This window comes from Poecile atricapillus, chromosome 2, assembly GCF_030490865.1.
Source record: "Poecile atricapillus isolate bPoeAtr1 chromosome 2, bPoeAtr1.hap1, whole genome shotgun sequence".
NCBI classification, from domain to species: Eukaryota; Metazoa; Chordata; class Aves; order Passeriformes; family Paridae; genus Poecile; species Poecile atricapillus.
In genome coordinates this window covers 70,450,517-70,463,687 of record NC_081250.1, presented here as the reverse complement: position 1 = coordinate 70,463,687, position 13,171 = coordinate 70,450,517, and the positions used below count along the sequence as shown (strand labels likewise).

General features: G+C 48.4%; 1 protein-coding gene across 3 annotated transcripts in view; it reads right to left on the bottom strand.

The window, feature by feature from the left end:
• The window catches only part of RNF152 (ring finger protein 152), a 39,915-nt gene extending 29,028 nt beyond the window's left edge, over positions 1-10,887 (bottom strand). The window contains exon 1 of one of the 3 annotated variants that reach the window (XM_058832894.1): positions 10,787-10,887. The gene's annotated coding sequence lies outside the window, so the exon portion shown is untranslated. The other 2 variants (XM_058832898.1, XM_058832896.1) reach the window with 2 other exon arrangements.
• Between the last annotated feature and the right edge of the window lie 2,284 nt (positions 10,888-13,171).

The window sequence follows — 13,171 nt, the reverse complement described above, 5'->3', positions numbered from 1 at the left end:
GACATTAAAATACCAACCAGCTCCAGAGCAGGAAATGAAGCCAGAGGAACCAATTTCTAAATCTCACCACTAGAATGGCAGCTGCTGCCCCATGAAGGTAAGCAGGGAGAAATGGGGGAGGCTCCTCTCTGCCCAAGAGAAATACTTATAAAGGTATCAGAGTGATGGAAGAAACACACATGCTAAAGCATTGAGACAGAAGATCATCTCCACCTCAAATTATTAATTTTCAGAAACAGAGCAGTTCTCCAAGACTCTGAGGATACCTTCTCTTACGCAACTGCACCTGTAGCTGATGGAAAAGAATGCCTCTTTGATAAAGATGCCAGGACTTTGAGACTGGGACTTTAAAGACCATTGAAATGTGTCCCATTCCCAGCTTTTGACTTGGGAGAAAGCAGGAGGAGGCAAGTGAAAAGACTGATACTTCATTCTCTTAACTACCTACATAACTAATTTTTAAAAATACGCAGAATTACAGCAAGTTATGTTTGAATTAAGGAGCCTGTGGGGAGAAGTTCTCAGTCACAGAGGAAAGAAAAGCTAGGAAAAATACTAGAATGAAAATTAGTTTATTTAAAGCCTGAAGAAAAACAAAACTTAGAAGAAAGTGTTTTGGTGCAATGCTGGATGAAGTATACTCAAGCAAAACACCTGTCCAGAAGAAAACCTCATGCAGCACGCAACTGCTACTTGCAGACTGAGCAGGAGGGCTTCATCAGGTGATAAAGAATCCCCCTCAAGTTGAAGGGACTGCTGGTCACTCACAAGCCAGACAGCTCCATCATCCTCACTGCTTTCCAGAGGGATGAAGGACACACAGAGGAAATTACAAGTCCAGAACCTAGGTACCCCTTACAGGCTTGAGCACTTTGACACCACAGGTGCTTGCAAGAGCCTCTTTTTTCTCTAGCTGCATCGGGACAGTATTTCAGATCTGATTTACTGTCCAGACACAGCATACTATCACACAGGGCAAGTAAAGAAGACTGAGAGCAGCAGAGTGTGGAAAACAGACTGGCCGAATCTTTTTCTTTCTTTAAAAACAGTACAGTGTGCAGTCCACATTAACATCCTCACAAAAATGATTTGTCCTGCATCTCAGAGGCTGGCTGCTGAAAACAATCCAGAACACAATTAAAACACAGATTCTGTAAACTTTAACTTCCCTCTGCAATTCTGTAATCGTCTCATCCATCAATTTTGAAAGAACATTAATAGTGGCATCAGCTGGCTCTCCACCTCCTCTGCTGAGCCAGCTTTTTCCAAGCCCTGTCCCTGCCTTTCAGCATCTAACCACAGATGCTGTGAGGAAGGGGAGAGGAGGGAGGAAAACCAGGGGTGGAGAGAGACCAGCAGGACACATCTAACACGGCGCCCAACCCACAGAGGAGCTGCTTCTTTCCCAGGGGAGCTATGGCAACTTACAGTGGCTGAAGGTCTGCCTAAACATGCTTACTTCAAAAGAAAACCACACAGAGAACAAGGTTCTATCAGGGATTAAGTGAAGCCTATCCAAGCTCAGACCAAATCCTAAGTACACAGGCGCACCACCGCCTTCCGGGCTGGAGATGCCTAGGCCACTAGTGCACAGTTTTTTGCTGTTTACTTTTTCCCGCACACAAAACCTGTCCCCCACCACTTAAAGGTGTGTAGATGTCTCCACTGATACAAGCCATTTCTCCCAGTAACCTTCCACAGGCTTGACAAATTCCCTGGAACCCCAAGAACTTCCAGGTAAGAGCTGAAGACCAGTCCCATGTTCCTGTTAATTGTCTCTTCTCAAATACATGAAGTTCAGTAATCAAATACTGTCTCTTGGACTTGCACACAGTGGCAATGCAAGGAGAAAAACCGGTTGGTGCCAGTTTTTAGCATCTGGCTTATTAATATAAGCCTTATTAATTGTAAAGGTGTACAATCCTTTGAGTCATCTGAAACTCTAAGGCACTTTGACATTATTTTATGAATCTAGTTTGACATGGTTTATAGTGATCATGGCCATGATTTATATCACAAACTCCCAAGAACACCAGTCTAACTTTTAAATTATTATCATCCCAACTGTTTCACTGCAGGTCAGCCTGCAGTGGTTCCAAGACCAGATTTGTTGGCAAGCATATTTTCTTTGCTGGTACATCCACTTTTCCTCATCTAGTAAAATGAAACAAAAAAATCCCAAAGTACATAAAGAAAGCCATTTGAACACAACCAGAAATAGTCTACTTTGTCCTCTTTTACTGTGTTAGGTTGGTATTAACCAACCCCCTCCCCTGAATAAAGATGTAGGAAGAGATTCACTGTAAATTGGTCAGAAGACAGAAGTGCAGACATCTAATGACTTGCTGGAACAACAGACATCACTTTTCTGGAAAGTGGCCAAGTTCACTAACTTGCATTTCAGCTGGAAGCTCAGCCTCTAGAACCTGCACCCTCTTTCTTGCACTATCATGTTGCTATTCATTTCCAGAAAATACAAAAGCATGAGCAACTAGTGTTCCTCACTATGAACTGTTGTAATTTCAGTATGGTATTTAACCCCACAGAAGGTAGGTGACATCAAGCAATACTGCATACAGCAAAACACTGAGGAACAGGGTGGAACACAGCATATTCTTTAGATATAAGGTGTAAATAGAGTTGGCTTAATGCAGCATTTCCCTACTACTTGATCTCAAAGTATCCTATAGTAACAGCTCTGATCTAAAAGTAAGGAAGATGAATCCTCTAAAATGCTTCAAAGGTATTGGGCTGGCCTTCAACTACAGTTTGAACAACCAAAAATTACAGATCTACACTGGAATCAATATTGTTCATAACCCTACCAGGCTATCTGGGACCTCTGGAAAACGTTAAGTGGCACCAGAAACAAGAGGCTAAAGTGATGTTACCCAAGAACATGGAGAGAAGCAGATGGCATTTGATAGGGGAACAGAGAAACAAAGGGTGAAAGGAGGGAGGACTGGGGAGGGCGAGTGTAAGGGGATGACTAGGCTGCCATGTAGTGAAGAGAAGAACAGACACTGGCAAGTCAGAAAGGACTTGGGAAGCATTGGAATTCTGCCTACCCCATCCTTAACTGGGGTCTGAGGATATCAGACTCTGAGTTGAAAAACCCCCCAGTACAGCACCAGACAACCTGCTGAGCATGTCATCCCACTCCAACCACTGACCACCATCCATAGCCAAACATTGTTTCCTCACCAGGCCCTTACCTCATGGATTAGAAATTAATGGTACATCCCAAGGGTCTGTGCTCTTTGGATGACTCAGGCCACTGCAGATTCACATGACAAGGCCTTTTATTTATCTCCTGCTTTTCCCTTTGTACAGTTATAAAATTACATTTAAACCTAGCTATGTTATTTTTTTTAATACAAAGGTTGCAAACTTGCTCACTTCAAAATTAGGAGGTATCATAATGAATACTGCCCATACAACCTTCACCCAGCCTCTGTATGTATCTGCACTGACTGTTTCCAATTCAATGATCACAAACCATTGGAGCTCAGGAAATCAGCTGCTTTCAAAAAAAGGGCAGTAAGGTTGTGTGATAAAAGCAACAGCTGTCCCTAAAACCCTGCCTCACTCAGTGAAGGTCAGAAACATTAGTGAACAAAGCAATGCAGGAAGAGAGAGAGAGACAACCACCCTGCTTGAGGAAGTTGGACATATCACCTGCAGGCAGGAATTACTTCCTTCTTGGCTCCACACTCAACCTTTTAAGAAGCTCAGCAAGTCTCTGAAACCAGTTTTCTCTTCGGGTGACCCCTAATGGGGCGGTTCCACCCTTAAGGCATTTAGGGCTAATCTACAGACACCAGCAGCTGAGGTCAGCTGTCCTTGTGCTTCCAGCAGATGAACTGCTACATCATGCCAGGTACTCTGGGATGAGTGAAAAATAAAATCATACCCAAGTACCTCTCTGACGCAGCCAAAATTTAAGGTGTTTCAATCACCCGAGATTGATTTGCTCTTTGACTTCATTCCTCAACTATGAAAACAGACACTACCTGTATCTGATATGCTGCAAGAATAACTTCCCCATCTGAGAAAGTCCTCCAGAAATTAGCAATTGTTCAGTTCAAGGTCTGGGTAGGGTGTAAAAATAAATAGATGTAGAGCCACATGGAGAAAGTAAATGTGGGGAAGAGAAAATGAATTATGCAGCAATTACCTATCCAGTGAAAAAAAGGACTCTGAAAGGGAAAAAATTATGCAATTACAGAATTAAAGATTGTATCATAATGCAGATGCAAAGGGGAGTTCTGCAACATTAGTTCTGGAACTTCATTACTTTTGTCCACCTGATTTTGCAACCCCATTGTTCTCCTGATGTCATAATTTTGTAAGCAATTGAAATGCAACACAATTATGTGATCATATGTTTAGATCTTTTCATCATTAATAACATGTGGAACAACCAGCAGCCTTTGCTCCCAACATGATGGATGCCTCCAGCACATGGCTGTGAACAACTACCTCTCTTCCACCTTGATCTGAGGTAAACAGCAAGGAGAAGAAAGGGAGCTTTTCTGCTTCAATTCCACGCACAAATATTTGGGGATTTTGGGGTTGTTTCAGAGGAGGAAACCAAGACCAGTATCAATCACCTACTCTGAAGCTGATTGTCACAAATCAGATTTTTTAAACAGAGGCGCCAAGCAGCTGATGTGCCTTGCCCCAAGTCAGAAGAAAAGCTTCCCAGGCCTGATCGCAAACGACCCCATTAACAGCCTTCTGCCCAAGCCATGGAATCCCTCCTACCTCCACAATAAAGCCTGTTTAAGTGTAATCACTGCTCCTAACTGCAGGTCAGGGAAGAAGCCCAAGGAAGAAGGCTGTGTTTCTGTGCTAGTTGGTAGATGCAGTCAGTGAGCAACTTCAGGGAGAGCATCATATAAAATACAACTGGCAAGCAAACATTACAATTGTATGTGTTCATCCTGGATGACAATTGTTATATTGGGTCTTTTAAGTAAATTACCCTGCATACCTCCGACTTCAGGCCAATTGCCAACATGTTTCTCAGCGTCTGGGTAAGCCTGCTTTGTGAGGGAAAGCAGCTGCAATAGCAACAACCTAACTTGTTTTATTTGCAGATGGCATTAGCTGGCAAGAGGCAGTGCGTCTGACAGCATGCTCCCTATGCATGCTTCATGCTTTTTTAAAAGTCTTGTTTGCCTTTGTATGTACCCAATTGCAAACATATACACCCAGCCTTTCTTTTAAGTAGTACTTCCACCTTGTCCGTGGGGTGCTGGCAGCGAGTACCAAAAGCTTGACATGATCTTGTGCACCTAACAAAGCAAGCTTCACTTCTGTCTTTCCCCATCCTCAGAGAGCAGAGCTTGTAAAACTTGGAGCTGTCAAGTCCCTGAGGTGCAGTCAAGTCAGAGCCTGCAGTGTCCCAGGCACTCGGGTCACCACCAGCTCTTCTCAGTACACATCTTTTGGAAAAGCTCCACCATGGAAAAGTCCACTGTGGTAACGGAAACATTGCAGCCCTTCCCTCTTGGCATGCAACCTGCTCAGTTCAGCTTTAAAAGCTAACAGAGAAAGCACTGCACCATCCCCAAACATATACAGGTAGCACAATACATCTAATGAGAACAGGCAAAGATAATACCACAGCCGCGTTCTACCCCACGTCTGCCTGCTTCAGGATTTACAACACAGAAGCTTGGGTGGCTGGCACCTTCAGAGGAGGGATCTGCAGTGTCTTGTCCAAGCCCAAGAGTCCATTCTTTACCTACCACAGTCATCTACCATGCTAAGCTACTGGTGGTAAGAAATGGTGTTCATGGAGGTGAAAAGAAGGGAAGCAAGAGATGTTCTGCTTCACTAAGTGACATATCCCTAACAGTGTAGAGAATTACACTTGGATGCCAGAGATGGCTAGGCAGAGACTTTGTGTGGGGAAAGGGAATAACATTGTGCCTCCACATCCTCTGTAAACCATGATGGGGAGCCAGCTACACAGTTCCTCCCTTCACCTCACCTTGACAGATGCCTCTGGTTTTACCCAGATCTCTAAGGGTGTTTGAGATTTACTTTGGCTCTCTAATATGCCACATAATATTTTGACATTAGAGCCTGACACTGGTGGTCTCTGCAGGGCCATGCTCTATGCCCCAAGACAAGAGGTATGCACTGTCTGACAAACAGCAGCAACAAAAAGGGTATCAAAATTGTGAGGAATTGCATGTGCAACCCATAAATGCTCAACACCTCTGACACTCTTATTTCTAATGTCAATGCTTGTCTTTTCCCTCAGCCCAAGTCTGGAAGAAATGTGCTCACCACACCCAGCACAGCTATACTGTCTAGCACAGACAGCCTGGGTAAAGTCTGCTTTTCTTTGTACAGTGGTGTCCACATTTCTGAGGCAGACCCATCAAGACAGCCATGCCAAACCAGCTGCATCTATACAGGGATGCTCAGCAACACACAAGCATGTCCCTGACATCTCCCAGCAGCACCTCAGCCCAAGTGCACACCTACCTAAGGTGACTCTGGGGAGAGGGCTGCCATTGCACACATGCGAGTTTGCCCATGCACACACACCTCTGCTAAGTCCTGCCCAGCATGCACATTTCCATCTGCTCCAAAGCTCATTTCCCAGGGTGTCCTGGAGGTCAGAGAAAGCAGGCTTGTCCAAGCTGTGGATGTCAGCCTACAAGCCTTCCTAAATCTTGGGCAGTTTTAGCTTGACAAACCCAAGGGTAGCCATGCTGCAAGGAAGAGTAACAAACAGGACTCATCTGTGGGGCATCTGTGTCCTCTGCCCTCCTGCCCCTGCAGCTGCCTTCAATGCTGCCTCGCATCCACCCCTGCCCTGGACACCACACACACCCTGCAAATTGGCCAGGGCTGCAGAGGTGCTGTGTGTTTGACCACACACATGCAATGCCTGGCTGGGCAGCTGCTACCAGGCAGAGCAGAGAGAAGCTGTATGCAGTCTAGTTTTCATCAGAGCACTGCTTCAAAGATTTCCCAGCCACCCACTACTCTTAGCAAACACAAGTGGGAAATTAGTGATCTTACAGACTGCCAACCATTGGTGCAATTTGGTTGAAACTGGCCAAACAGGAAACAAACAGCACTCATTTCCTGGGGAAACTAAGTTAAAATGAAATAAAATAAAACCAGATGAAAACTATGATGTTTGATTAGTGGTGTTCTCATGTTCTGCTACATCCCAAAAAAACAACGCCTTGCTCAGTCCAGCCTGTGAGCTGCATAGCACACAATGCAGTTCAGCTCTGTAACCACCCCCAGCTGTTACACATCTGGAGCAGGAAGGGGCAAATTTCAAACTCGCATCTGGGGGTTGCTCTGAGCAGGTAATTTCTGCAGCAGAAAAACAGGGAAAGGGGATTTGCATCTGAAAGCGGTGAAATGCTTTGTCAGGGCTGAAGGACTATTACTCAGATCTCAGTGTGAAAGCAGCTCTCCTTCACAACCCTGGAAAAGAATTCGTCCTGGAGACCTCAGCATCCTTCTGCTTGCCATCCCCAGCATCCCTCAACCCATGCTTGGTGGTGCTTGGCCACCATCACTGCCTTTAGGCAGGGGCAGCTCTTGCTGCAGTCAGACCAGCAAATGCTGAGCTCTGGCCTGTCCAGGACTCAGGGAGAGGCTGCACTGATGAAGGCTGGGAGGGTTTCCTCTAACCCTGCTCGGTGTGACAGATCATGCCACAGAGCTGCATCAGTCCCAAGGACTCCTCCACTCCCTTCACAGAGCAGAGCACAGCAGGAGGAAACGGCAGCGACAAAGAAGGCAACTCCAGACAGACTCAGGAACAGCTGTGGAATTTCTCTGAAGAGCTGCTTTCTGTAAAGGGTGGAAAGCCCAGCCTTCCATCTGACTTCCAGCCCACCCACCCACCAGATAGAGGCAAAGCATAAGAACAGGAGAAAATTTAAGGCATGCCAAGATCCCAGGCTCTAGAAATTAGTTTCCCATGTATTTCACAAAAACTCACACCCAAAATCTACTGCTTTGAACTTGGATTGCACACCATTCACTCAGCTGAATAACCCCACTCAAGTCAGTGACATTACTTGCCTGAGTATCTTCTATTCAGTGTATGGAAGGGGGCTGCAGAAGTGGCTGACAAATAAACACAGGTATACAAAAGGCAGTGTAAGGACAGTCTATAAAAAGGCTGAAGTCCCAAAGTCAAGAGCCATGTGGTCAGAACCACAGATCACCAGGTCTTGGGTAGAGTCATGTCAGCTGATCAGGGCATCATCTAGATCCATTCACACCACTAGACCTGTATCCTCCAGGCCCCGTCAATTGACTGAGGTCACAATATGAAAAATACTTCACTGACTTAGAAAACTACATTCTGCTCAAAAGGATGGCTTGAGCATTTAGGAGCATAAGCTTCATTAGCTTCCAGCAAGATTTCAAGCCCCAAGCACAAACTAATACTCCATAAAACTCCAGCAAAGCACCACTGCTCCTACTCTGCCAGTATTGGTCCCAAGTATGGTCAGCTGTTCTGGAGGGAACCCAAACATGATATGGCACTTGTTCTCAGTCCCATGCAAGCAAAAACAACGTGCAGTTCACATCCTGAAAAGCTTATAAGAGACAATCCTGAGCTTGAAATCTCCACATGCGAGCTTGTTTTCAAGTATCCCTCTAATTTCTAAGGGGAAACTCACATGACTGATATCAAACCTGTGCTGAAGCCTCCATCAGACTGTGGCTGATGGAGCTGCTGATCTAGATCATCGAGGGGTCAAGGTGAGAGCCCTGAACCGAAGCCAAGAACACGTATGACAAAAACATATCCACGGATTTTGGCAAAGCTGAAGGACAAAGTGAGTCCCTCTGGAAAGGGTGACCAGCACCCACAAGGATCTACTTGCCCATTCCCTGGACACTCTCCTAAGCCACAGCAGGTCCTGAAAGAAGCTCATTCTGAGTTCTTGCATTTCCATGTATAAATTAAACACGGTGTATTAAGGCTAAAATAATATTTATTGTCTTCCTGGCATTTCTGAATATCTCACAGCACTGTCCAATACTCCCAAGAAGACTTCACAACATGCATATAAAACTTCTATCAGGTATGTGGTCCAACCAACTTTCTTCCCCCCACAAAAGCAGCAAAAAACAGGTATAATTTTCGTTTGTCTTCACATACCTGGCCAGCTGTCCAAACCCTCTGAGAGACCTCACAGATTCGAGCCAGAGGCTTGGGCTTTTTAACTGTACTGCCAGCTTGTGCATAGCGGGAATTTTCCACAGAGCCCCATCCCCACAGCCATGGGCACGCCAGTGCCACCAGTGCCACAGCCAGCAACAGCACAAGGCTGTCCCACCTTCGCACTCCTCAGCCAGGGCTACTTTTACATTCCATCTCTCATGCAAATAGAAGCCGCACACTGTTACATAGCCAAGAACAGAGTTCTCAGCAGAAGGACTTTTTTCCTTGATTGCTGTTGTTGTCATCCCACAGGCTCTACATTAGTACAGACTCGCTGGGCATTTCACAAAGGCCTGTGGTACAGAAGGGCTGAGAACAGGACCTTCATACTCATCCTAAGTGGAAAGGCTACAAATAATTTCCAACAGCCTAAATCAGGCAAAAAATCTAAGTAAATCTGTATCAAAAGCTCTGTAAAATGTACTAGTTGAAAACAAAAAATAAAAAGCAAAAAAACCCAAGCATGGGCCATATCGATGAGAAGGAGGAAGAGTTTCAGTGAGCAAACAAGCGCAGAGGAATTATTATGTTTACAGTTCAATTAATGGGACTTCATCAAAAGCCTGTTTGCTTTGGTTTTGGTTTTGTTGTTTTTTTTTGTGAGATACCTATTACACAAACACACACTCTTAATGCCTCGCCGGCGGGAGCCCTGGTGCACGTATCTTAAGTGTATCCACATCTCCGGCGAGGCAGAGCTGCTCTCGGAGAAGTCCCTCCACCGGACGGCGTATCGGAACAAAGCGCTTGGGTGACGGATGTCGGCAGGGTCCGTAAATCACATTTTTGGCAGCTCGACCTCAGCCGGGTCGGTATCTAACGCCGTAAGGAACTCTGAGCGCTGCCGCTCCGTACAGCGGGGCTCCCACCTGACCAGGGGGCTTCACGCCTCTCCTCCAGGCTGGTTAAAAAAATAATTAAAGCCTTTTTCTGAAAGCCCGGCGAGATGTCTGGCACTAAATGACAACACCCGAGTAACCGCGAATCTCCTCCGCTAACTGCCGGCATAAGGAAGGGAAATCAACCCCCAAAAACAAAATCCAACCCAAGGCAAAAGCACCACCGAACCTCCCGCTGGAACAAAGGACCCCACCAAACGCCGAGTCTAAGTTATCTGGATTTACTTGCTCGCAAAGCACACGGATGACCCTCCTCCGCTCGGAGCAGCGCTGGCGCGATGCAGGCGCGACCCCGCCGGGTTTCGAAGTAACCTCGTTGCCCGCCGCCCTCCCGGGACGCGGCGGCGGCGGCGGCGGGCGCTGCTCGGCCGCTCACCTGCACCGCGCATCGCGCCGCGGCACCGCCCGGGGCCACCCCGCTCTGCCGCGGCCACCCCGCCCGGGACAGGCGCTTGCGAAAGCCGCGTCTGCCCCTCGCCCGGGCGGGAGGCATCCGCTCCCGCGGCGGCCCCGCTCCCCGCCGGGAAGAGGAGGAGGGAGAGGCGCCCCCGCCGCTGGATCCCCCGCGCGGGAGCATCGCCCGCCGCCCCGTGGGAGGCCGGCAGGGGAGCCCGGCCGGCGGGGGAGCCCCGCCGGCGGGCAGCGGGCACCCACTGACCTTGCCGCCATCCGCCGCCGCCGCCGCGCCTGCCCGCGGGATGGCAGCCCCGCGCCCGCCGCCGCAGCCGGCGCCTTCGCCCCGGCAGCCGGCGCCGCCCCCCGTCCCCCCCGCCCCGCCGGGGTGCGGGGCCGAGCGAGGCGTGGCCGAGGCGCCGGGGAGCGCCGGAGCCGCCCCGGACCCCGGTGCGTCCCACCCCGCCCCAGCCGGGGCCGGCGGCTGCTCCGTGGCGGCGGCCGCGGGCTCGGCTGCCCAGCGGGGCCGGAGCGGGGCGGGCTGGCGGCCGCGGACACCCCGTGCCCTGCACGGTGCCACCCGGCCCCGCCAGCGGGGCGAGGGAGCATGCGGCGGCCGGAGGGTTCCTCAGGGTTGAGGAAGGGCTCTGCGGCTTTAAGCTGCAGCTTGTTGTGCCACCTGGCCCAAGGTGAGGGACGGCTGCACCTGAGCGCATTCCCGGCGGGACAGAGCGGCGCCTGCTCCGCGCACCCTGCGGAGCTGCTCCCGCGGGGAACGCCGGGCTGTGGGACACCCCGCGCAAGGCAGGCTCGCCGGCTAGAAGTGCCTTGAGGACCATCAGTCTCAGCTGGCGCTTTAGAGCTGTGTTAATAGTGCACCTTAAAGTCATATGTGCCTGTGGTGTGTTGTCTTACCGTAGCGGACCCAGAGCCAGGCGAGGGCCTGGGTTTTATCCACTGCACCAAGGCCTATGCCGGCAACAGAGCACAGGACCATAGACTCGTTTCTGCTCTCCCTGCAGAGAAAACAATCCTATTTCCATCAGCAGTAAAAGAAAAAAATGCGTACATACCTCCTAGCGTCTCACATGGGATCAGTAATGCCAAGCGGCAAGAGCTACAAATGACAACAGTAGGCAGGAGTCTTCCACTCCTCATTGCCTCATCTTTTTGCAGATCCAGTGTTTTTTGGGGACAAACAGTTGCAAGTGGTGTGAACACAGACCTGTAGGTTATCCAGGTTAGAACACCTTTCTCCTCCCCATATCCTGTAGCTCCACGCTCAAAGTGTAGCCTAGGAAGGAGTAAGCCCTCTAAAATCAGCTAAATAAATCATTTTCAGAAAATAAAATTCCTTTTTCCCTTCCTCACTGTACTGGGGCTATTTGCGGCGCAAGGTCTCCTGCAAGCCAGGCTTACCACTAGGGAGAGCCTATAATGCATTCACTAGTACAACTCCAGGTTCTGCCATAAATATTTAAAACTCAATTACCATTCTCACAATGAACGTTTGAAGCAGCTTTTTGCATCCCACAGTGCTTCTTGATTCAAAACTTCCTAATGAAATAATTGAGATAACACAGGAGAAGTCAAATAGGTCAAATTTCAGCCATCAGTTTGACTCTGGTTCCCCCTTCATGTGTGTCTCTGAAGTATTAGTCACTACCATCTCTGACCTCTCACGATGTATTTTACACCACATGCATCATTTTAGCACATGCAGCTGATTTTCGCTTCTCTGTTGATCACCTAGAAGGACTATGTGAAATATTTTACTGATCTCCCTTTCCCCCTCTCCCCTCCTCCATTGCCCAGCTGAGTAATCTGAAGAGCAAACATCCAAATTGATGCTTCTGAGGTGTCCCTTAAAGGAACAGGGGCCTCCTGCCATCCTTCCCTCTACTCTTGGGGATGAGATGTGGCCCATGGCACCTACTGTGACCCACACCTTCCTGCCATGGCCACTCAAGGTTCTACAGATTTTGTTCAGAAAAAGCCTTTGAGATGCTGGAGAGGGGGGCTGTACAGCTTTTACAAGTTAAGAAGATATTTAAGCCAAATTCCCATCAGTGAATTCATGTAACATCCTGCCTTCAAAGAGACATACCAGATTTGGGAGGCATTAATCCTTACATGTCTCTGTGCACCAAGTCCCTACCTTTTCCTAGGTCATTTTCCCCTTCCTCAGAAAAAAAGTGGCATCTGGTGTCTACAGACAGTGCTGTGGTACCAGATCTCCATGGACTCCAGGGAGGAAAATGCATTGCAAAATGGCATCAAATGTCCCTCCAACTCTGCACTGGTCAGCCCTGCTGCAGGTGATGTCCACCCATAAGGCAGAGGGGCTACACAGATGTAGAAAAAGATCACACGCTCGCCGAGATGGATCTCGCAGTGCAGTGTTGAAGAGCATTTACACAATGACTCAATGCTGCTGTTGCTGCTGTTCCTGCTGTGATTGTATCATTACAGCAGAGTTTAGCCAGCTCAGCTGAGACCAGGTCGCCCCACACACCACCATCCAAGTTAGGCAGACAGCAAAGTATCAAGTGTTTCAGATCCCGCATGCAAACACAAGGTCCTGCTCTGGAGGGGCTACCGCAGATTTTAGCATCTGACTCCCTCTGCTGAATGGATTACCGTGCACAGC